Source organism: Leishmania major, chromosome 2 (genome assembly GCF_000002725.2).
Source record: "Leishmania major strain Friedlin complete genome, chromosome 2".
NCBI lineage: Eukaryota > Euglenozoa > Kinetoplastea > Trypanosomatida > Trypanosomatidae > Leishmania > Leishmania major.
In genome coordinates this window covers 269,104-288,873 of record NC_007244.2, presented here as the reverse complement: position 1 = coordinate 288,873, position 19,770 = coordinate 269,104, and the positions used below count along the sequence as shown (strand labels likewise).

The 19,770-nt window shown below is 70.7% G+C and overlaps 42 non-coding genes across 42 annotated transcripts; all 42 read right to left on the bottom strand.

Moving 5' to 3' along the window:
- On the bottom strand, window positions 1-457 carry LMJF_02_SLRNA_0420. The gene has a single exon (XR_002460038.1). It is a non-coding gene (non-coding RNA).
- On the bottom strand, window positions 458-906 carry LMJF_02_SLRNA_0410. Its single transcript, XR_002460037.1, has one exon. It is a non-coding gene (non-coding RNA).
- On the bottom strand, window positions 907-1,356 carry LMJF_02_SLRNA_0400. The gene has a single exon (XR_002460036.1). It is a non-coding gene (non-coding RNA).
- LMJF_02_SLRNA_0390 lies at window positions 1,357-1,814 on the bottom strand. Its single transcript, XR_002460035.1, has one exon. It is a non-coding gene (non-coding RNA).
- LMJF_02_SLRNA_0380 lies at window positions 1,815-2,269 on the bottom strand. Its single transcript, XR_002460034.1, has one exon. It is a non-coding gene (non-coding RNA).
- On the bottom strand, window positions 2,270-2,724 carry LMJF_02_SLRNA_0370. Its single transcript, XR_002460033.1, has one exon. It is a non-coding gene (non-coding RNA).
- On the bottom strand, window positions 2,725-3,179 carry LMJF_02_SLRNA_0360. The gene has a single exon (XR_002460032.1). It is a non-coding gene (non-coding RNA).
- On the bottom strand, window positions 3,180-3,631 carry LMJF_02_SLRNA_0350. The gene has a single exon (XR_002460031.1). It is a non-coding gene (non-coding RNA).
- LMJF_02_SLRNA_0340 lies at window positions 3,632-4,076 on the bottom strand. Its single transcript, XR_002460030.1, has one exon. It is a non-coding gene (non-coding RNA).
- Window positions 4,077-4,531, bottom strand: LMJF_02_SLRNA_0330. Its single transcript, XR_002460029.1, has one exon. It is a non-coding gene (non-coding RNA).
- Window positions 4,532-4,977, bottom strand: LMJF_02_SLRNA_0320. The gene has a single exon (XR_002460028.1). It is a non-coding gene (non-coding RNA).
- LMJF_02_SLRNA_0310 lies at window positions 4,978-5,423 on the bottom strand. The gene has a single exon (XR_002460027.1). It is a non-coding gene (non-coding RNA).
- Window positions 5,424-5,872, bottom strand: LMJF_02_SLRNA_0300. The gene has a single exon (XR_002460026.1). It is a non-coding gene (non-coding RNA).
- On the bottom strand, window positions 5,873-6,314 carry LMJF_02_SLRNA_0290. The gene has a single exon (XR_002460025.1). It is a non-coding gene (non-coding RNA).
- Window positions 6,315-6,760, bottom strand: LMJF_02_SLRNA_0280. Its single transcript, XR_002460024.1, has one exon. It is a non-coding gene (non-coding RNA).
- Window positions 6,761-7,209, bottom strand: LMJF_02_SLRNA_0270. Its single transcript, XR_002460023.1, has one exon. It is a non-coding gene (non-coding RNA).
- On the bottom strand, window positions 7,210-7,655 carry LMJF_02_SLRNA_0260. The gene has a single exon (XR_002460022.1). It is a non-coding gene (non-coding RNA).
- LMJF_02_SLRNA_0250 lies at window positions 7,656-8,101 on the bottom strand. The gene has a single exon (XR_002460021.1). It is a non-coding gene (non-coding RNA).
- Window positions 8,102-8,550, bottom strand: LMJF_02_SLRNA_0240. Its single transcript, XR_002460020.1, has one exon. It is a non-coding gene (non-coding RNA).
- On the bottom strand, window positions 8,551-8,996 carry LMJF_02_SLRNA_0230. The gene has a single exon (XR_002460019.1). It is a non-coding gene (non-coding RNA).
- LMJF_02_SLRNA_0220 lies at window positions 8,997-9,438 on the bottom strand. The gene has a single exon (XR_002460018.1). It is a non-coding gene (non-coding RNA).
- Window positions 9,439-9,880, bottom strand: LMJF_02_SLRNA_0210. Its single transcript, XR_002460017.1, has one exon. It is a non-coding gene (non-coding RNA).
- LMJF_02_SLRNA_0200 lies at window positions 9,881-10,326 on the bottom strand. The gene has a single exon (XR_002460016.1). It is a non-coding gene (non-coding RNA).
- LMJF_02_SLRNA_0190 lies at window positions 10,327-10,774 on the bottom strand. The gene has a single exon (XR_002460015.1). It is a non-coding gene (non-coding RNA).
- A 168-nt stretch (window positions 10,775-10,942) lies between these two features.
- LMJF_02_SLRNA_0180 lies at window positions 10,943-11,384 on the bottom strand. The gene has a single exon (XR_002460014.1). It is a non-coding gene (non-coding RNA).
- LMJF_02_SLRNA_0170 lies at window positions 11,385-11,830 on the bottom strand. The gene has a single exon (XR_002460013.1). It is a non-coding gene (non-coding RNA).
- LMJF_02_SLRNA_0160 lies at window positions 11,831-12,279 on the bottom strand. Its single transcript, XR_002460012.1, has one exon. It is a non-coding gene (non-coding RNA).
- LMJF_02_SLRNA_0150 lies at window positions 12,280-12,725 on the bottom strand. Its single transcript, XR_002460011.1, has one exon. It is a non-coding gene (non-coding RNA).
- On the bottom strand, window positions 12,726-13,171 carry LMJF_02_SLRNA_0140. Its single transcript, XR_002460010.1, has one exon. It is a non-coding gene (non-coding RNA).
- LMJF_02_SLRNA_0130 lies at window positions 13,172-13,626 on the bottom strand. Its single transcript, XR_002460009.1, has one exon. It is a non-coding gene (non-coding RNA).
- LMJF_02_SLRNA_0120 lies at window positions 13,627-14,075 on the bottom strand. Its single transcript, XR_002460008.1, has one exon. It is a non-coding gene (non-coding RNA).
- LMJF_02_SLRNA_0110 lies at window positions 14,076-14,521 on the bottom strand. Its single transcript, XR_002460007.1, has one exon. It is a non-coding gene (non-coding RNA).
- On the bottom strand, window positions 14,522-14,963 carry LMJF_02_SLRNA_0100. The gene has a single exon (XR_002460006.1). It is a non-coding gene (non-coding RNA).
- Window positions 14,964-15,409, bottom strand: LMJF_02_SLRNA_0090. The gene has a single exon (XR_002460005.1). It is a non-coding gene (non-coding RNA).
- On the bottom strand, window positions 15,410-15,864 carry LMJF_02_SLRNA_0080. Its single transcript, XR_002460004.1, has one exon. It is a non-coding gene (non-coding RNA).
- On the bottom strand, window positions 15,865-16,313 carry LMJF_02_SLRNA_0070. Its single transcript, XR_002460003.1, has one exon. It is a non-coding gene (non-coding RNA).
- On the bottom strand, window positions 16,314-16,768 carry LMJF_02_SLRNA_0060. Its single transcript, XR_002460002.1, has one exon. It is a non-coding gene (non-coding RNA).
- LMJF_02_SLRNA_0050 lies at window positions 16,769-17,223 on the bottom strand. The gene has a single exon (XR_002460001.1). It is a non-coding gene (non-coding RNA).
- On the bottom strand, window positions 17,224-17,681 carry LMJF_02_SLRNA_0040. The gene has a single exon (XR_002460000.1). It is a non-coding gene (non-coding RNA).
- LMJF_02_SLRNA_0030 lies at window positions 17,682-18,130 on the bottom strand. Its single transcript, XR_002459999.1, has one exon. It is a non-coding gene (non-coding RNA).
- On the bottom strand, window positions 18,131-18,585 carry LMJF_02_SLRNA_0020. The gene has a single exon (XR_002459998.1). It is a non-coding gene (non-coding RNA).
- Window positions 18,586-19,040, bottom strand: LMJF_02_SLRNA_0010. The gene has a single exon (XR_002459997.1). It is a non-coding gene (non-coding RNA).
- Window positions 19,041-19,770: the final 730 nt, after the last annotated feature.

Here is a 19,770-nt window from a genome sequence, read left to right as displayed (position 1 = left end):
AAAGCCATCACCACCGCAGCCCGGCGCTGGGGGGTGGCCGTTCCCCGCGCACGCCGCCGCGTGTCATGCCCACCGCCGCGTGTCATGCCCACCGCGCTCCCCACGGGCCAGGCGGTGCCGCGCCCCCGACACACACTCGCCGGCAGCGCCCGCGGGACGGAGGCGGCCGCGCGCACGCACACCGCGGCCGCGTTGCTCCTGGGCCGCGGCACTCGGGGGACGCCTGCTCCGCGGCCCCGTGGCCCCCAGCGGCGCGGGCGCACCCTTGCAGTGCGGCGTGGCCACCGCCACGGCAGCCGCGCCACCCGCCGGACAGCAGGGGGGCGCCGCCACCACCACACGCACGCACACAAAAAAAAATAGCGCTTGCGCGCTTCCAAAATCTTGCCGGAAGACAGGTTCCGGAAGTTTCGCATACCAATAAAGTACAGAAACTGATACTTATATAGCGTTAGTTAAAAGCCATCACCACCGCAGCCCGGCGCGGGGGGGTGGCCGTTCCCCGCGCACGCCGCCGCGTGTCATGCCCACCGCCGCGCACCGCGCTCCCCACGGGCCAGGCGGTGCCGCGCCCCCGACACACACTCGCCGGCAGCGCCCGCGGGACGGAGGCGGCCGCGCGCACGCACACCGCGGCCGCGTTGCTGCTGGGCCGCGGCACTCGGGGGACGCCTGCTCCGCGGCCCCGTGGCCCCCAGCGGCGCGGGCGCACCCTTGCAGTGCGGCGTGGCCACCGCCACGGGAGCCGCGCCACCCGCCGGACAGCAGGGGGGCGCCGCCACCACCACACGCACGCACACAAAAAAAAATAGCGCTTGCGCGCTTCCAAAATCTTGCCGGAAGACAGGTTCCGGAAGTTTCGCATACCAATAAAGTACAGAAACTGATACTTATATAGCGTTAGTTAAAAGCCATCACCACCGCAGCCCGGCGCTGGGGGGTGGCCGTTCCCCGCGCACGCCGCCGCGTGTCATGCCCACCGCCGCGTGTCATGCCCACCGCGCTCCCCACGGGCCAGGCGGTGCCGCGCCCCCGACACACACTCGCCGGCAGCGCCCGCGGGACGGAGGCGGCCGCGCGCACGCACACCGCGGCCGCGTTGCTCCTGGGCCGCGGCGCTCGGGGGACGCCTGCTCCGCGGCCCCGTGGCCCCCAGCGGCGCGGGCGCACCCTTGCAGTGCGGCGTGGCCACCGCCACGGGAGCCGCGCCACCCGCCGGACAGCAGGGCGCCGCCACCACCACACGCACACAAAAAAAATAGCGCTTGCGCGCTTCCAAAATCTTGCCGGAAGACAGGTTCCGGAAGTTTCGCATACCAATAAAGTACAGAAACTGATACTTATATAGCGTTAGTTAAAAGCCATCACCACCGCAGCCCGGCGCTGGGGGGTGGCCGTTCCCCGCGCACGCCGCCGCGTGTCATGCACACCGCCGCGTGTCATGCCCACCGCGCTCCCCACGGGCCAGGCGGTGCCGCGCCCCCGACACACACTCGCCGGCAGCGCCCGCGGGACGGAGGCGGCCGCGCGCACGCACACCGCGGCCGCGTTGCTCCTGGGCCGCGGCGCTCGGGGGACGCCTGCTCCGCGGCCCCGTGGCCCCCAGCGGCGCGGGCGCACCCTTGCAGTGCGGCGTGGCCACCGCCACGGGAGCCGCGCCACCCGCCGGACAGCAGGGGGGCGCCGCCACCACCACACGCACGCACACAAAAAAAAATAGCGCTTGCGCGCTTCCAAAATCTTGCCGGAAGACAGGTTCCGGAAGTTTCGCATACCAATAAAGTACAGAAACTGATACTTATATAGCGTTAGTTAAAAGCCATCACCACCGCAGCCCGGCGCTGGGGGGTGGCCGTTCCCCGCGCACGCCGCCGCGTGTCATGCCCACCGCCGCGTGTCATGCCCACCGCGCTCCCCACGGGCCAGGCGGTGCCGCGCCCCCGACACACACTCGCCCGCAGCGCCCGCGGGACGGAGGCGGCCGCGCGCACGCACACCGTGGCCGCGTTGCTCCTGGGCCGCGGCGCTCGGGGGACGCCTGCTCCGCGGCCCCGTGGCCCCCAGCGGCGCGGGCGCACCCTTGCAGCGCGGCGTGGCCACCGCCGCGGGAGCCGCGCCACCCGCCGGACAGCAGGGGGGCGCCACCACCACACGCACGCACACAAAAAAAAATAGCGCTTGCGCGCTTCCAAAATCTTGCCGGAAGACAGGTTCCGGAAGTTTCGCATACCAATAAAGTACAGAAACTGATACTTATATAGCGTTAGTTAAAAGCCATCACCACCGCAGCCCGGCGCTGGGGGGTGGCCGTTCCCCGCGCACGCCGCCGCGTGTCATGCACACCGCCGCGTGTCATGCCCACCGCGCTCCCCACGGGCCAGGCGGTGCCGCGCCCCCGACACACACTCGCCGGCAGCGCCCGCGGGACGGAGGCGGCCGCGCGCACGCACACCGCGGCCGCGTTGCTCCTGGGCCGCGGCGCTCGGGGGACGCCTGCTCCGCGGCCCCGTGGCCCCCAGCGGCGCGGGCGCACCCTTGCAGCGCGGCGTGGCCACCGCCACGGCAGCCGCGCCACCCGCCGGACAGCAGGGGGGCGCCACCACCACACGCACGCACACAAAAAAAAATAGCGCTTGCGCGCTTCCAAAATCTTGCCGGAAGACAGGTTCCGGAAGTTTCGCATACCAATAAAGTACAGAAACTGATACTTATATAGCGTTAGTTAAAAGCCATCACCACCGCAGCCCGGCGCTGGGGGGTGGCCGTTCCCCGCGCACGCCGCCGCGTGTCATGCCCACCGCCGCGTGTCATGCCCACCGCGCTCCCCACGGGCCAGGCGGTGCCGCGCCCCCGACACACACTCGCCGGCAGCGCCCGCGGGACGGAGGCGGCCGCGCGCACGCACACCGTGGCCGCGTTGCTCCTGGGCCGCGGCGCTCGGGGGACGCCTGCTCCGCGGCCCCGTGGCCCCCAGCGGCGCGGGCGCACCCTTGCAGCGCGGCGTGGCCACCGCCGCGGGAGCCGCGCCACCCGCCGGACAGCAGGGCGCCGCCACCACCACACGCACGCACACAAAAAAAAATAGCGCTTGCGCGCTTCCAAAATCTTGCCGGAAGACAGGTTCCGGAAGTTTCGCATACCAATAAAGTACAGAAACTGATACTTATATAGCGTTAGTTAAAAGCCATCACCACCGCAGCCCGGCGCGGGGGGGTGGCCGTTCCCCGCGCACGCCGCCGCGTGTCATGCCCACCGCCGCGTGTCATGCCCACCGCGCTCCCCACGGGCCAGGCGGTGCCGCGCCCCCGACACACACTCGCCCGCAGCGCCCGCGGGACGGAGGCGGCCGCGCGCACGCACACCGCGGCCGCGTTGCTCCTGGGCCGCGGCGCTCGGGGGACGCCTGCTCCGCGGCCCCGTGGCCCCCAGCGGCGCGGGCGCACCCTTGCAGTGCGGCGTGGCCACCGCCACGGGAGCCGCGCCACCCGCCGGACAGCAGGGCGCCGCCACCACACGCACGCACACAAAAAAAAATAGCGCTTGCGCGCTTCCAAAATCTTGCCGGAAGACAGGTTCCGGAAGTTTCGCATACCAATAAAGTACAGAAACTGATACTTATATAGCGTTAGTTAAAAGCCATCACCACCGCAGCCCGGCGCGGGGGGGTGGCCGTTCCCCGCGCACGCCGCCGCGTGTCATGCACACCGCCGCGCACCGCGCTCCCCACGGGCCAGGCGGTGCCGCGCCCCCGACACACACTCGCCGGCAGCGCCCGCGGGACGGAGGCGGCCGCGCGCACGCACACCGCGGCCGCGTTGCTCCTGGGCCGCGGCGCTCGGGGGACGCCTGCTCCGCGGCCCCGTGGCCCCCAGCGGCGCGGGCGCACCCTTGCAGTGCGGCGTGGCCACCGCCACGGGAGCCGCGCCACCCGCCGGACAGCAGGGCGCCGCCACCACCACACGCACGCACACAAAAAAAATAGCGCTTGCGCGCTTCCAAAATCTTGCCGGAAGACAGGTTCCGGAAGTTTCGCATACCAATAAAGTACAGAAACTGATACTTATATAGCGTTAGTTAAAAGCCATCACCACCGCAGCCCGGCGCTGGGGGGTGGCCGTTCCCCGCGCACGCCGCCGCGTGTCATGCCCACCGCCGCGTGTCATGCCCACCGCGCTCCCCACGGGCCAGGCGGTGCCGCGCCCCCGACACACACTCGCCCGCAGCGCCCGCGGGACGGAGGCGGCCGCGCGCACGCACACCGCGGCCGCGTTGCTCCTGGGCCGCGGCGCTCGGGGGACGCCTGCTCCGCGGCCCCGTGGCCCCCAGCGGCGCGGGCGCACCCTTGCAGTGCGGCGTGGCCACCGCCACGGGAGCCGCGCCACCCGCCGGACAGCAGGGCGCCGCCACCACCACACGCACGCACACAAAAAAAAATAGCGCTTGCGCGCTTCCAAAATCTTGCCGGAAGACAGGTTCCGGAAGTTTCGCATACCAATAAAGTACAGAAACTGATACTTATATAGCGTTAGTTAAAAGCCATCACCACCGCAGCCCGGCGCTGGGGGGTGGCCGTTCCCCGCGCACGCCGCCGCGTGTCATGCACACCGCCGCGCACCGCGCTCCCCACGGGCCAGGCGGTGCCGCGCCCCCGACACACACTCGCCCGCAGCGCCCGCGGGACGGAGGCGGCCGCGCGCACGCACACCGTGGCCGCGTTGCTCCTGGGCCGCGGCGCTCGGGGGACGCCTGCTCCGCGGCCCCGTGGCCCCCAGCGGCGCGGGCGCACCCTTGCAGCGCGGCGTGGCCACCGCCGCGGGAGCCGCGCCACCCGCCGGACAGCAGGGGGGCGCCACCACCACACGCACGCACACAAAAAAAAATAGCGCTTGCGCGCTTCCAAAATCTTGCCGGAAGACAGGTTCCGGAAGTTTCGCATACCAATAAAGTACAGAAACTGATACTTATATAGCGTTAGTTAAAAGCCATCACCACCGCAGCCCGGCGCTGGGGGGTGGCCGTTCCCCGCGCACGCCGCCGCGTGTCATGCCCACCGCCGCGCACCGCGCTCCCCACGGGCCAGGCGGTGCCGCGCCCCCGACACACACTCGCCGGCAGCGCCCGCGGGACGGAGGCGGCCGCGCGCACGCACACCGCGGCCGCGTTGCTCCTGGGCCGCGGCGCTCGGGGGACGCCTGCTCCGCGGCCCCGTGGCCCCCAGCGGCGCGGGCGCACCCTTGCAGCGCGGCGTGGCCACCGCCGCGGGAGCCGCGCCACCCGCCGGACAGCAGGGGGGCGCCACCACCACACGCACGCACACAAAAAAAAATAGCGCTTGCGCGCTTCCAAAATCTTGCCGGAAGACAGGTTCCGGAAGTTTCGCATACCAATAAAGTACAGAAACTGATACTTATATAGCGTTAGTTAAAAGCCATCACCACCGCAGCCCGGCGCTGGGGGGTGGCCGTTCCCCGCGCACGCCGCCGCGTGTCATGCCCACCGCCGCGCACCGCGCTCCCCACGGGCCAGGCGGTGCCGCGCCCCCGACACACACTCGCCGGCAGCGCCCGCGGGACGGAGGCGGCCGCGCGCACGCACACCGCGGCCGCGTTGCTGCTGGGCCGCGGCACTCGGGGGACGCCTGCTCCGCGGCCCCGTGGCCCCCAGCGGCGCGGGCGCACCCTTGCAGTGCGGCGTGGCCACCGCCACGGCAGCCGCGCCACCCGCCGGACAGCAGGGGGGCGCCGCCACCACCACACGCACGCACACAAAAAAAAATAGCGCTTGCGCGCTTCCAAAATCTTGCCGGAAGACAGGTTCCGGAAGTTTCGCATACCAATAAAGTACAGAAACTGATACTTATATAGCGTTAGTTAAAAGCCATCACCACCGCAGCCCGGCGCGGGGGGGTGGCCGTTCCCCGCGCACGCCGCCGCGTGTCATGCCCACCGCCGCGCACCGCGCTCCCCACGGGCCAGGCGGTGCCGCGCCCCCGACACACACTCGCCGGCAGCGCCCGCGGGACGGAGGCGGCCGCGCGCACGCACACCGCGGCCGCGTTGCTGCTGGGCCGCGGCACTCGGGGGACGCCTGCTCCGCGGCCCCGTGGCCCCCAGCGGCGCGGGCGCACCCTTGCAGTGCGGCGTGGCCACCGCCGCGGGAGCCGCGCCACCCGCCGGACAGCAGGGGGGCGCCACCACCACACGCACACAAAAAAAAATAGCGCTTGCGCGCTTCCAAAATCTTGCCGGAAGACAGGTTCCGGAAGTTTCGCATACCAATAAAGTACAGAAACTGATACTTATATAGCGTTAGTTAAAAGCCATCACCACCGCAGCCCGGCGCGGGGGGGTGGCCGTTCCCCGCGCACGCCGCCGCGTGTCATGCACACCGCCGCGCACCGCGCTCCCCACGGGCCAGGCGGTGCCGCGCCCCCGACACACACTCGCCGGCAGCGCCCGCGGGACGGAGGCGGCCGCGCGCACGCACACCGCGGCCGCGTTGCTCCTGGGCCGCGGCACTCGGGGGACGCCTGCTCCGCGGCCCCGTGGCCCCCAGCGGCGCGGGCGCACCCTTGCAGCGCGGCGTGGCCACCGCCGCGGGAGCCGCGCCACCCGCCGGACAGCAGGGGGGCGCCACCACCACACGCACGCACACAAAAAAAAATAGCGCTTGCGCGCTTCCAAAATCTTGCCGGAAGACAGGTTCCGGAAGTTTCGCATACCAATAAAGTACAGAAACTGATACTTATATAGCGTTAGTTAAAAGCCATCACCACCGCAGCCCGGCGCTGGGGGGTGGCCGTTCCCCGCGCACGCCGCCGCGTGTCATGCCCACCGCCGCGCACCGCGCTCCCCACGGGCCAGGCGGTGCCGCGCCCCCGACACACACTCGCCGGCAGCGCCCGCGGGACGGAGGCGGCCGCGCGCACGCACACCGCGGCCGCGTTGCTGCTGGGCCGCGGCACTCGGGGGACGCCTGCTCCGCGGCCCCGTGGCCCCCAGCGGCGCGGGCGCACCCTTGCAGTGCGGCGTGGCCACCGCCACGGCAGCCGCGCCACCCGCCGGACAGCAGGGGGGCGCCGCCACCACCACACGCACGCACACAAAAAAAAATAGCGCTTGCGCGCTTCCAAAATCTTGCCGGAAGACAGGTTCCGGAAGTTTCGCATACCAATAAAGTACAGAAACTGATACTTATATAGCGTTAGTTAAAAGCCATCACCACCGCAGCCCGGCGCGGGGGGGTGGCCGTTCCCCGCGCACGCCGCCGCGTGTCATGCCCACCGCCGCGCACCGCGCTCCCCACGGGCCAGGCGGTGCCGCGCCCCCGACACACACTCGCCGGCAGCGCCCGCGGGACGGAGGCGGCCGCGCGCACGCACACCGCGGCCGCGTTGCTGCTGGGCCGCGGCACTCGGGGGACGCCTGCTCCGCGGCCCCGTGGCCCCCAGCGGCGCGGGCGCACCCTTGCAGCGCGGCGTGGCCACCGCCGCGGGAGCCGCGCCACCCGCCGGACAGCAGGGGGGCGCCACCACCACACGCACGCACACAAAAAAAAATAGCGCTTGCGCGCTTCCAAAATCTTGCCGGAAGACAGGTTCCGGAAGTTTCGCATACCAATAAAGTACAGAAACTGATACTTATATAGCGTTAGTTAAAAGCCATCACCACCGCAGCCCGGCGCGGGGGGGTGGCCGTTCCCCGCGCACGCCGCCGCGTGTCATGCCCACCGCCGCGCACCGCGCTCCCCACGGGCCAGGCGGTGCCGCGCCCCCGACACACACTCGCCGGCAGCGCCCGCGGGACGGAGGCGGCCGCGCGCACGCACACCGCGGCCGCGTTGCTGCTGGGCCGCGGCACTCGGGGGACGCCTGCTCCGCGGCCCCGTGGCCCCCAGCGGCGCGGGCGCACCCTTGCAGCGCGGCGTGGCCACCGCCGCGGCAGCCGCGCCACCCGCCGGACAGCAGGGGGGCGCCACCACCACACGCACGCACACAAAAAAAAATAGCGCTTGCGCGCTTCCAAAATCTTGCCGGAAGACAGGTTCCGGAAGTTTCGCATACCAATAAAGTACAGAAACTGATACTTATATAGCGTTAGTTAAAAGCCATCACCACCGCAGCCCGGCGCGGGGGGGTGGCCGTTCCCCGCGCACGCCGCCGCGTGTCATGCACACCGCCGCGCACCGCGCTCCCCACGGGCCAGGCGGTGCCGCGCCCCCGACACACACTCGCCGGCAGCGCCCGCGGGACGGAGGCGGCCGCGCGCACGCACACCGCGGCCGCGTTGCTGCTGGGCCGCGGCACTCGGGGGACGCCTGCTCCGCGGCCCCGTGGCCCCCAGCGGCGCGGGCGCACCCTTGCAGTGCGGCGTGGCCACCGCCACGGCAGCCGCGCCACCCGCCGGACAGCAGGGGGGCGCCGCCACCACCACACGCACGCACACAAAAAAAAATAGCGCTTGCGCGCTTCCAAAATCTTGCCGGAAGACAGGTTCCGGAAGTTTCGCATACCAATAAAGTACAGAAACTGATACTTATATAGCGTTAGTTAAAAGCCATCACCACCGCAGCCCGGCGCGGGGGGGTGGCCGTTCCCCGCGCACGCCGCCGCGTGTCATGCCCACCGCCGCGCACCGCGCTCCCCACGGGCCAGGCGGTGCCGCGCCCCCGACACACACTCGCCGGCAGCGCCCGCGGGACGGAGGCGGCCGCGCGCACGCACACCGCGGCCGCGTTGCTGCTGGGCCGCGGCACTCGGGGGACGCCTGCTCCGCGGCCCCGTGGCCCCCAGCGGCGCGGGCGCACCCTTGCAGCGCGGCGTGGCCACCGCCGCGGGAGCCGCGCCACCCGCCGGACAGCAGGGGGGCGCCACCACCACACGCACGCACACAAAAAAAAATAGCGCTTGCGCGCTTCCAAAATCTTGCCGGAAGACAGGTTCCGGAAGTTTCGCATACCAATAAAGTACAGAAACTGATACTTATATAGCGTTAGTTAAAAGCCATCACCACCGCAGCCCGGCGCTGGGGGGTGGCCGTTCCCCGCGCACGCCGCCGCGTGTCATGCACACCGCCGCGCACCGCGCTCCCCACGGGCCAGGCGGTGCCGCGCCCCCGACACACACTCGCCGGCAGCGCCCGCGGGACGGAGGCGGCCGCGCGCACGCACACCGCGGCCGCGTTGCTCCTGGGCCGCGGCGCTCGGGGGACGCCTGCTCCGCGGCCCCGTGGCCCCCAGCGGCGCGGGCGCACCCTTGCAGCGCGGCGTGGCCACCGCCACGGCAGCCGCGCCACCCGCCGGACAGCAGGGGGGCGCCGCCACCACACGCACACAAAAAAAAATAGCGCTTGCGCGCTTCCAAAATCTTGCCGGAAGACAGGTTCCGGAAGTTTCGCATACCAATAAAGTACAGAAACTGATACTTATATAGCGTTAGTTAAAAGCCATCACCACCGCAGCCCGGCGCTGGGGGGTGGCCGTTCCCCGCGCACGCCGCCGCGTGTCATGCCCACCGCCGCGCACCGCGCTCCCCACGGGCCAGGCGGTGCCGCGCCCCCGACACACACTCGCCGGCAGCGCCCGCGGGACGGAGGCGGCCGCGCGCACGCACACCGCGGCCGCGTTGCTGCTGGGCCGCGGCACTCGGGGGACGCCTGCTCCGCGGCCCCGTGGCCCCCAGCGGCGCGGGCGCACCCTTGCAGTGCGGCGTGGCCACCGCCGCGGGAGCCGCGCCACCCGCCGGACAGCAGGGGGGCGCCACCACCACACGCACACAAAAAAAAATAGCGCTTGCGCGCTTCCAAAATCTTGCCGGAAGACAGGTTCCGGAAGTTTCGCATACCAATAAAGTACAGAAACTGATACTTATATAGCGTTAGTTAAAAGCCATCACCACCGCAGCCCGGCGCGGGGGGGTGGCCGTTCCCCGCGCACGCCGCCGCGTGTCATGCCCACCGCCGCGCACCGCGCTCCCCACGGGCCAGGCGGTGCCGCGCCCCCGACACACACTCGCCGGCAGCGCCCGCGGGACGGAGGCGGCCGCGCGCACGCACACCGCGGCCGCGTTGCTCCTGGGCCGCGGCACTCGGGGGACGCCTGCTCCGCGGCCCCGTGGCCCCCAGCGGCGCGGGCGCACCCTTGCAGCGCGGCGTGGCCACCGCCGCGGGAGCCGCGCCACCCGCCGGACAGCAGGGGGGCGCCACCACCACACGCACGCACACAAAAAAAAATAGCGCTTGCGCGCTTCCAAAATCTTGCCGGAAGACAGGTTCCGGAAGTTTCGCATACCAATAAAGTACAGAAACTGATACTTATATAGCGTTAGTTAAAAGCCATCACCACCGCAGCCCGGCGCTGGGGGGTGGCCGTTCCCCGCGCACGCCGCCGCGTGTCATGCACACCGCCGCGCACCGCGCTCCCCACGGGCCAGGCGGTGCCGCGCCCCCGACACACACTCGCCGGCAGCGCCCGCGGGACGGAGGCGGCCGCGCGCACGCACACCGCGGCCGCGTTGCTGCTGGGCCGCGGCACTCGGGGGACGCCTGCTCCGCGGCCCCGTGGCCCCCAGCGGCGCGGGCGCACCCTTGCAGTGCGGCGTGGCCACCGCCGCGGGAGCCGCGCCACCCGCCGGACAGCAGGGGGGCGCCGCCACCACCACACGCACGCACACAAAAAAAATAGCGCTTGCGCGCTTCCAAAATCTTGCCGGAAGACAGGTTCCGGAAGTTTCGCATACCAATAAAGTACAGAAACTGATACTTATATAGCGTTAGTTAAAAGCCATCACCACCGCAGCCCGGCGCGGGGGGGGGGCGCCACCACCACACGCACGCACACAAAAAAAAATAGCGCTTGCGCGCTTCCAAAATCTTGCCGGAAGACAGGTTCCGGAAGTTTCGCATACCAATAAAGTACAGAAACTGATACTTATATAGCGTTAGTTAAAAGCCATCACCACCGCAGCCCGGCGCTGGGGGGTGGCCGTTCCCCGCGCACGCCGCCGCGTGTCATGCCCACCGCCGCGCACCGCGCTCCCCACGGGCCAGGCGGTGCCGCGCCCCCGACACACACTCGCCGGCAGCGCCCGCGGGACGGAGGCGGCCGCGCGCACGCACACCGCGGCCGCGTTGCTGCTGGGCCGCGGCACTCGGGGGACGCCTGCTCCGCGGCCCCGTGGCCCCCAGCGGCGCGGGCGCACCCTTGCAGTGCGGCGTGGCCACCGCCACGGGAGCCGCGCCACCCGCCGGACAGCAGGGGGGCGCCACCACCACACGCACACAAAAAAAAATAGCGCTTGCGCGCTTCCAAAATCTTGCCGGAAGACAGGTTCCGGAAGTTTCGCATACCAATAAAGTACAGAAACTGATACTTATATAGCGTTAGTTAAAAGCCATCACCACCGCAGCCCGGCGCGGGGGGGTGGCCGTTCCCCGCGCACGCCGCCGCGTGTCATGCACACCGCCGCGCACCGCGCTCCCCACGGGCCAGGCGGTGCCGCGCCCCCGACACACACTCGCCGGCAGCGCCCGCGGGACGGAGGCGGCCGCGCGCACGCACACCGCGGCCGCGTTGCTCCTGGGCCGCGGCACTCGGGGGACGCCTGCTCCGCGGCCCCGTGGCCCCCAGCGGCGCGGGCGCACCCTTGCAGCGCGGCGTGGCCACCGCCGCGGGAGCCGCGCCACCCGCCGGACAGCAGGGGGGCGCCACCACCACACGCACGCACACAAAAAAAAATAGCGCTTGCGCGCTTCCAAAATCTTGCCGGAAGACAGGTTCCGGAAGTTTCGCATACCAATAAAGTACAGAAACTGATACTTATATAGCGTTAGTTAAAAGCCATCACCACCGCAGCCCGGCGCTGGGGGGTGGCCGTTCCCCGCGCACGCCGCCGCGTGTCATGCCCACCGCCGCGCACCGCGCTCCCCACGGGCCAGGCGGTGCCGCGCCCCCGACACACACTCGCCGGCAGCGCCCGCGGGACGGAGGCGGCCGCGCGCACGCACACCGCGGCCGCGTTGCTGCTGGGCCGCGGCACTCGGGGGACGCCTGCTCCGCGGCCCCGTGGCCCCCAGCGGCGCGGGCGCACCCTTGCAGTGCGGCGTGGCCACCGCCACGGGAGCCGCGCCACCCGCCGGACAGCAGGGGGGCGCCGCCACCACCACACGCACGCACACAAAAAAAAATAGCGCTTGCGCGCTTCCAAAATCTTGCCGGAAGACAGGTTCCGGAAGTTTCGCATACCAATAAAGTACAGAAACTGATACTTATATAGCGTTAGTTAAAAGCCATCACCACCGCAGCCCGGCGCGGGGGGGTGGCCGTTCCCCGCGCACGCCGCCGCGTGTCATGCCCACCGCCGCGCACCGCGCTCCCCACGGGCCAGGCGGTGCCGCGCCCCCGACACACACTCGCCGGCAGCGCCCGCGGGACGGAGGCGGCCGCGCGCACGCACACCGCGGCCGCGTTGCTGCTGGGCCGCGGCACTCGGGGGACGCCTGCTCCGCGGCCCCGTGGCCCCCAGCGGCGCGGGCGCACCCTTGCAGCGCGGCGTGGCCACCGCCGCGGGAGCCGCGCCACCCGCCGGACAGCAGGGGGGCGCCACCACCACACGCACGCACACAAAAAAAAATAGCGCTTGCGCGCTTCCAAAATCTTGCCGGAAGACAGGTTCCGGAAGTTTCGCATACCAATAAAGTACAGAAACTGATACTTATATAGCGTTAGTTAAAAGCCATCACCACCGCAGCCCGGCGCTGGGGGGTGGCCGTTCCCCGCGCACGCCGCCGCGTGTCATGCCCACCGCCGCGCACCGCGCTCCCCACGGGCCAGGCGGTGCCGCGCCCCCGACACACACTCGCCGGCAGCGCCCGCGGGACGGAGGCGGCCGCGCGCACGCACACCGCGGCCGCGTTGCTCCTGGGCCGCGGCGCTCGGGGGACGCCTGCTCCGCGGCCCCGTGGCCCCCAGCGGCGCGGGCGCACCCTTGCAGCGCGGCGTGGCCACCGCCGCGGGAGCCGCGCCACCCGCCGGACAGCAGGGCGCCGCCACCACCACACGCACGCACACAAAAAAAAATAGCGCTTGCGCGCTTCCAAAATCTTGCCGGAAGACAGGTTCCGGAAGTTTCGCATACCAATAAAGTACAGAAACTGATACTTATATAGCGTTAGTTAAAAGCCATCACCACCGCAGCCCGGCGCTGGGGGGTGGCCGTTCCCCGCGCACGCCGCCGCGTGTCATGCCCACCGCCGCGTGTCATGCCCACCGCGCTCCCCACGGGCCAGGCGGTGCCGCGCCCCCGACACACACTCGCCGGCAGCGCCCGCGGGACGGAGGCGGCCGCGCGCACGCACACCGTGGCCGCGTTGCTCCTGGGCCGCGGCGCTCGGGGGACGCCTGCTCCGCGGCCCCGTGGCCCCCAGCGGCGCGGGCGCACCCTTGCAGCGCGGCGTGGCCACCGCCGCGGGAGCCGCGCCACCCGCCGGACAGCAGGGGGGCGCCACCACCACACGCACGCACACAAAAAAAAATAGCGCTTGCGCGCTTCCAAAATCTTGCCGGAAGACAGGTTCCGGAAGTTTCGCATACCAATAAAGTACAGAAACTGATACTTATATAGCGTTAGTTAAAAGCCATCACCACCGCAGCCCGGCGCGGGGGGGTGGCCGTTCCCCGCGCACGCCGCCGCGTGTCATGCACACCGCCGCGCACCGCGCTCCCCACGGGCCAGGCGGTGCCGCGCCCCCGACACACACTCGCCGGCAGCGCCCGCGGGACGGAGGCGGCCGCGCGCACGCACACCGCGGCCGCGTTGCTCCTGGGCCGCGGCGCTCGGGGGACGCCTGCTCCGCGGCCCCGTGGCCCCCAGCGGCGCGGGCGCACCCTTGCAGTGCGGCGTGGCCACCGCCACGGGAGCCGCGCCACCCGCCGGACAGCAGGGGGGCGCCGCCACCACCACACGCACGCACACAAAAAAAAATAGCGCTTGCGCGCTTCCAAAATCTTGCCGGAAGACAGGTTCCGGAAGTTTCGCATACCAATAAAGTACAGAAACTGATACTTATATAGCGTTAGTTAAAAGCCATCACCACCGCAGCCCGGCGCGGGGGGGTGGCCGTTCCCCGCGCACGCCGCCGCGTGTCATGCACACCGCCGCGCACCGCGCTCCCCACGGGCCAGGCGGTGCCGCGCCCCCGACACACACTCGCCCGCAGCGCCCGCGGGACGGAGGCGGCCGCGCGCACGCACACCGCGGCCGCGTTGCTCCTGGGCCGCGGCGCTCGGGGGACGCCTGCTCCGCGGCCCCGTGGCCCCCAGCGGCGCGGGCGCACCCTTGCAGCGCGGCGTGGCCACCGCCGCGGGAGCCGCGCCACCCGCCGGACAGCAGGGGGGCGCCACCACCACACGCACGCACACAAAAAAAAATAGCGCTTGCGCGCTTCCAAAATCTTGCCGGAAGACAGGTTCCGGAAGTTTCGCATACCAATAAAGTACAGAAACTGATACTTATATAGCGTTAGTTAAAAGCCATCACCACCGCAGCCCGGCGCGGGGGGGTGGCCGTTCCCCGCGCACGCCGCCGCGTGTCATGCCCACCGCCGCGCACCGCGCTCCCCACGGGCCAGGCGGTGCCGCGCCCCCGACACACACTCGCCGGCAGCGCCCGCGGGACGGAGGCGGCCGCGCGCACGCACACCGCGGCCGCGTTGCTGCTGGGCCGCGGCACTCGGGGGACGCCTGCTCCGCGGCCCCGTGGCCCCCAGCGGCGCGGGCGCACCCTTGCAGTGCGGCGTGGCCACCGCCGCGGGAGCCGCGCCACCCGCCGGACAGCAGGGGGGCGCCACCACCACACGCACACAAAAAAAAATAGCGCTTGCGCGCTTCCAAAATCTTGCCGGAAGACAGGTTCCGGAAGTTTCGCATACCAATAAAGTACAGAAACTGATACTTATATAGCGTTAGTTAAAAGCCATCACCACCGCAGCCCGGCGCTGGGGGGTGGCCGTTCCCCGCGCACGCCGCCGCGTGTCATGCACACCGCCGCGCACCGCGCTCCCCACGGGCCAGGCGGTGCCGCGCCCCCGACACACACTCGCCGGCAGCGCCCGCGGGACGGAGGCGGCCGCGCGCACGCACACCGCGGCCGCGTTGCTGCTGGGCCGCGGCACTCGGGGGACGCCTGCTCCGCGGCCCCGTGGCCCCCAGCGGCGCGGGCGCACCCTTGCAGTGCGGCGTGGCCACCGCCGCGGGAGCCGCGCCACCCGCCGGACAGCAGGGGGGCGCCACCACCACACGCACGCACACAAAAAAAAATAGCGCTTGCGCGCTTCCAAAATCTTGCCGGAAGACAGGTTCCGGAAGTTTCGCATACCAATAAAGTACAGAAACTGATACTTATATAGCGTTAGTTAAAAGCCATCACCACCGCAGCCCGGCGCGGGGGGGTGGCCGTTCCCCGCGCACGCCGCCGCGTGTCATGCACACCGCCGCGTGTCATGCCCACCGCGCTCCCCACGGGCCAGGCGGTGCCGCGCCCCCGACACACACTCGCCGGCAGCGCCCGCGGGACGGAGGCGGCCGCGCGCACGCACACCGCGGCCGCGTTGCTCCTGGGCCGCGGCGCTCGGGGGACGCCTGCTCCGCGGCCCCGTGGCCCCCAGCGGCGCGGGCGCACCCTTGCAGCGCGGCGTGGCCACCGCCACGGGAGCCGCGCCACCCGCCGGACAGCAGGGGGGCGCCACCACCACACGCACGCACACAAAAAAAAATAGCGCTTGCGCGCTTCCAAAATCTTGCCGGAAGACAGGTTCCGGAAGTTTCGCATACCAATAAAGTACAGAAACTGATACTTATATAGCGTTAGTTAAAAGCCATCACCACCGCAGCCCGGCGCTGGGGGGTGGCCGTTCCCCGCGCACGCCGCCGCGTGGCATGTACACCGCCACGCACCGCGCTCCCCACGGGCCAGGCGGTGCCGCGCCCCCGACACACACTCGCCGGCAGCGCCCGCGGGACGGAGGCGGCCGCGCGCACGCACACCGCGGCCGCGTTGCTGCTGGGCCGCGGCACTCGGGGGACGCCTGCTCCGCGGCCCCGTGGCCCCCAGCGGCGCGGGCGCACCCTTGCAGTGCGGCGTGGCCACCGCCACGGCAGCCGCGCCACCCGCCGGACAGCAGGGGGGCGCCGCCACCACCACACGCACGCACACAAAAAAAAATAGCGCTTGCGCGCTTCCAAAATCTTGCCGGAAGACAGGTTCCGGAAGTTTCGCATACCAATAAAGTACAGAAACTGATACTTATATAGCGTTAGTTAAAAGCCATCACCACCGCAGCCCGGCGCGGGGGGGTGGCCGTTCCCCGCGCACGCCGCCGCGTGTCATGCCCACCGCCGCGTGTCATGCCCACCGCGCTCCCCACGGGCCAGGCGGTGCCGCGCCCCCGACACACACTCGCCCGCAGCGCCCGCGGGACGGAGGCGGCCGCGCGCACGCACACCGCGGCCGCGTTGCTCCTGGGCCGCGGCGCTCGGGGGACGCCTGCTCCGCGGCCCCGTGGCCCCCAGCGGCGCGGGCGCACCCTTGCAGCGCGGCGTGGCCACCGCCGCGGGAGCCGCGCCACCCGCCGGACAGCAGGGGGGCGCCACCACCACACGCACGCACACAAAAAAAAATAGCGCTTGCGCGCTTCCAAAATCTTGCCGGAAGACAGGTTCCGGAAGTTTCGCATACCAATAAAGTACAGAAACTGATACTTATATAGCGTTAGTTAAAAGCCATCACCACCGCAGCCCGGCGCTGGGGGGTGGCCGTTCCCCGCGCACGCCGCCGCGTGTCATGCCCACCGCCGCGTGTCATGCCCACCGCGCTCCCCACGGGCCAGGCGGTGCCGCGCCCCCGACACACACTCGCCCGCAGCGCCCGCGGGACGGAGGCGGCCGCGCGCACGCACACCGCGGCCGCGTTGCTCCTGGGCCGCGGCGCTCGGGGGACGCCTGCTCCGCGGCCCCGTGGCCCCCAGCGGCGCGGGCGCACCCTTGCAGCGCGGCGTGGCCACCGCCGCGGGAGCCGCGCCACCCGCCGGACAGCAGGGGGGCGCCACCACCACACGCACGCACACAAAAAAAAATAGCGCTTGCGCGCTTCCAAAATCTTGCCGGAAGACAGGTTCCGGAAGTTTCGCATACCAATAAAGTACAGAAACTGATACTTATATAGCGTTAGTTAAAAGCCATCACCACCGCAGCCCGGCGCTGGGGGGTGGCCGTTCCCCGCGCACGCCGCCGCGTGTCATGCCCACCGCCGCGTGTCATGCCCACCGCGCTCCCCACGGGCCAGGCGGTGCCGCGCCCCCGACACACACTCGCCGGCAGCGCCCGCGGGACGGAGGCGGCCGCGCGCACGCACACCGCGGCCGCGTTGCTGCTGGGCCGCGGCGCTCGGGGGACGCCTGCTCCGCGGCCCCGTGGCCCCCAGCGGCGCGGGCGCACCCTTGCAGTGCGGCGTGGCCACCGCCACGGGAGCCGCGCCACCCGCCGGACAGCAGGGGGGCGCCGCCACCACCACACGCACGCACACAAAAAAAAATAGCGCTTGCGCGCTTCCAAAATCTTGCCGGAAGACAGGTTCCGGAAGTTTCGCATACCAATAAAGTACAGAAACTGATACTTATATAGCGTTAGTTAAAAGCCATCACCACCGCAGCCCGGCGCTGGGGGGTGGCCGTTCCCCGCGCACGCCGCCGCGTGTCATGCACACCGCCGCGCACCGCGCTCCCCACGGGCCAGGCGGTGCCGCGCCCCCGACACACACTCGCCGGCAGCGCCCGCGGGACGGAGGCGGCCGCGCGCACGCACACCGCGGCCGCGTTGCTCCTGGGCCGCGGCGCTCGGGGGACGCCTGCTCCGCGGCCCCGTGGCCCCCAGCGGCGCGGGCGCACCCTTGCAGTGCGGCGTGGCCACCGCCACGGGAGCCGCGCCACCCGCCGGACAGCAGGGGGGCGCCGCCACCACCACACGCACGCACACAAAAAAAAATAGCGCTTGCGCGCTTTCAAAATCTTGCCGGAAGACAGGTTCCGGAAGTTTCGCATACCAATAAAGTACAGAAACTGATACTTATATAGCGTTAGTTAAAAGCCATCACCACCGCAGCCCGGCGCTGGGGGGTGGCCGTTCCCCGCGCACGCCGCCGCGTGTCATGCCCACCGCCGCGTGTCATGCCCACCGCGCTCCCCACGGGCCAGGCGGTGCCGCGCCCCCGACACACACTCGCCGGCAGCGCCCGCGGGACGGAGGCGGCCGCGCGCACGCACACCGCGGCCGCGTTGCTCCTGGGCCGCGGCGCTCGGGGGACGCCTGCTCCGCGGCCCCGTGGCCCCCAGCGGCGCGGGCGCACCCTTGCAGTGCGGCGTGGCCACCGCCACGGGAGCCGCGCCACCCGCCGGACAGCAGGGCGCCGCCACCACCACACGCACGCACACAAAAAAAAATAGCGCTTGCGCGCTTCCAAAATCTTGCCGGAAGACAGGTTCCGGAAGTTTCGCATACCAATAAAGTACAGAAACTGATACTTATATAGCGTTAGTTAAAAGCCATCACCACCGCAGCCCGGCGCTGGGGGGTGGCCGTTCCCCGCGCACGCCGCCGCGTGTCATGCACACCGCCGCGTGTCATGCCCACCGCGCTCCCCACGGGCCAGGCGGTGCCGCGCCCCCGACACACACTCGCCCGCAGCGCCCGCGGGACGGAGGCGGCCGCGCGCACGCACACCGTGGCCGCGTTGCTCCTGGGCCGCGGCGCTCGGGGGACGCCTGCTCCGCGGCCCCGTGGCCCCCAGCGGCGCGGGCGCACCCTTGCAGTGCGGCGTGGCCACCGCCACGGGAGCCGCGCCACCCGCCGGACAGCAGGGCGCCGCCACCACCACACGCACGCACACAAAAAAAAATAGCGCTTGCGCGCTTCCAAAATCTTGCCGGAAGACAGGTTCCGGAAGTTTCGCATACCAATAAAGTACAGAAACTGATACTTATATAGCGTTAGTTAAAAGCCATCACCACCGCAGCCCGGCGCTGGGGGGTGGCCGTTCCCCGCGCACGCCGCCGCGTGTCATGCACACTGCCGCGCACCGCGCTCCCCACGGGCCAGGCGGCGCCGCGCCCCCGACACACACTCGCCGGCAGCGCCCGCGGGACGGAGGCGGCCGCGCGCACGCACACCGCGGCCGCGTTTCTCCTGGGCCGCGGCGCTCGGGGGACGCCTGCTCCGCGGCCCCGTGGCCCCCAGCGGCGCGGGCGCACCCTTGCAGTGCGGCGTGGCGAGGTATAGCTGTGAATGATGAGGAGGCTTGCGAAGGAGCACGAACCCAGTCGCGTAATCTACGGTTAAGTGGTTGCGCTGAAAGCCTTGGTGAACAGACACTGTGTTGGTTGTGCCGACTTTCTCCGTTCAATTTTCCAGCCGTGGTGGGGTGACGTGGGTGTAGAAAGTGGGATAGTTTTTGCTGTCTTCTGCACGAAAAATCGCGGCGAGAAGCCGCTTTTTTTTGCGCGAAGGGGAGCGGACCGGTCACCGATGCGCCTTTACGCCGCCTGTTTTTCCGGTGAACTTGGCGTTGGTATGGCGTTGGCCGAGTTGTTATGGAATCCTCGGAATGTTTCTGGCCGAAGCAGTTTTGGAGGGCACCGCATCTTTCCGAGTACGCTGAGGTTTCCCGCGGCACCGGACGAAAAGCCCACCGCACCGCAGGAGAGCAAGGCGACAGTTAGCCGAAAG